Source organism: Saccopteryx bilineata, chromosome 1, assembly GCF_036850765.1.
Source record: "Saccopteryx bilineata isolate mSacBil1 chromosome 1, mSacBil1_pri_phased_curated, whole genome shotgun sequence".
NCBI classification, from domain to species: Eukaryota; Metazoa; Chordata; class Mammalia; order Chiroptera; family Emballonuridae; genus Saccopteryx; species Saccopteryx bilineata.
In genome coordinates this window covers 152523600-152525686 of record NC_089490.1, presented here as the reverse complement: position 1 = coordinate 152525686, position 2087 = coordinate 152523600, and positions in this window count along the sequence as shown.

Genomic DNA, 2087 nt, shown 5'->3' with positions numbered 1-2087 from the left:
GGCTGGGCTCAGGTGAGGCGGGGAGGGCACAGCTTGGTGCTCCACAGCACGCTGGGAGGAAAAACCTGCTGAGCGGCTCCCCAGTTGCACCAGAGCTGCCTAGCAATGCTATGGCAGCTGCCCTGGGCATAAGCAGAGGGGGTGGCACCATCCAGGCAGGGAGAGGTGGGTGGGATGGGAGTCCCCCTTCTTGTCCACTAGGAATGAGTCAGAGTGACCATGTTAGAACAGTAATTTAAACTAATAATAATAATGAGCCCACTGAGATGAGTGTTCTTGCTATCCCCACTGTACAGATGAGCAGACTGAGGCAGAGAGAGCAAAGTCACTTGTCAAGGGCTTGCAAGGTGGTAATGCCAAGATGGGAAAACAAGCCAGCTGAGTCCAGACCCCAGGTTCCTAACCATTAGGTTTTACTACCTCACACTATCTAAGCTTCATGCAGCTGCTTCCCATATCAAGGGCAAACAGCTGCACGCCCACCCCAGTGAGCTCAGCTCAGCTGCCTTGTAGTATGTAACCTTACCCAATCAGTTCTCCTTTGGGGGGTCTCAGTTTTCCTGTCTGTGCTGTCAGAGGTTGGGCTGGATCGAGTCATTTTCCTTGGGCAGTCAAAACATCATATGTGTAGAGTGTCACAGATTTCACCAGGGACCACCTTCAAAGCCCCCTTGAGGAAAAGATTCTGCAGAGCTCCAGGTTTGGACTACCTGGTCCTGGCTTCCAAGGACTGTGGAAAGTTATGGTTTTAGAGTCAGACAAGACCAGGGTTTGAAATCTGAGTTCTTCCTCTTCCTAAGCAGTGTGTCGTTGGGTAAGTAAATTTACGTCTCTGTGCCTCAGTTTGCTCCTCTGTAATAAGGGAAAGATGGTGATAGACCCAACTATTACAAAGACACACAGAGCTAAAAGAGGTTAAGTGCTTAGCTCACTGCCTAGCTCAGAGTGGACCCCACAAAGAGTGGTAATGAGCTTTCCTATTGTAGCTGGCTTTAAAGTTTAAGGCAACCTTATAGAACAATAATAATAATGGCACACTTTACCAACAACTTACCAGTGCCAGGCTCTTTTCTAAGTGCTCAGTAATTCAGAATTATCTCATTTAATGTTCTTAACAACTTTAAGGGAGAACTACAGTTATCTCCAGGTCACTAGGAGGAAACTGAAGCCCAGAGAAGTTATGCTATTTAGCCAAGGTCACACAGCTAGATAGTGAGAATGGGCCAACCCACTCCACCTTTGTGAGCCTCAGTTCCTCACCTGTAAGATAGAAATAATAATAGTACCTCCTCCTTAGGACTGCCATGAAGCTTTAATGAGCTAGTACAATGTTCCCCTAGGAAGATAATTTTTGGTAATGCATGGACCCGCATTCGGAATCATTGAACTGCGTGACAAGTATTCCACTCTCTCTTCAATTCTCAATAGTTCAAAGAGAGAGGCTCAGTTGGTGTTTAAACATGTTTATACCTTTTAACACTTAATCCCTGTATTTGGTTTAAAAAAAAAAAACCTTCAGTAAGGAACAGTATCCACCTGAAATATTGTGACATTGTTTACATTGCTGTTATTATTGACTTGAGAGAGAGAGAGAGAGAGAAACATCGATTTATTTGTCCACTTATTTATACACTCACTGGTTGATTCTTGTATGTGCCCTGACCAGGGATCAAACCTGCAACCTTGGAATATCAGGACAATGCTCCAATCAACTAAATTACCTGGCTAAGGCTTCCATTGTACTTATTTTTGCGTGTGTTTGGTTTTTTTGTTTTTTGGTTTTTTTAATTTTTATTTTATTTATTCATTTTAGAGAGGAGAGAGAGAGGGAGAGAGAGAGAGAGGAGAGAGACAGGGGGGAGGAGCTGGAAGCATTAACTCCCATATGTGCCTTGACCAGGCAAGCCCAGGGTTTCGAACCGGCAACCTCAGCATTTCCAGGTCGACGCTTTATCCACTGCGCCACCACAGGTCAGGTGGTTTTTTTGTTTTTTAAAAAATTTTGTTGGGCCTGACCAGGTGGTGGCACAGTGGATAGAGCATCGGACTGGGATGCGGAGGAACCAGGTTCGAGACCCTGAGTTCAC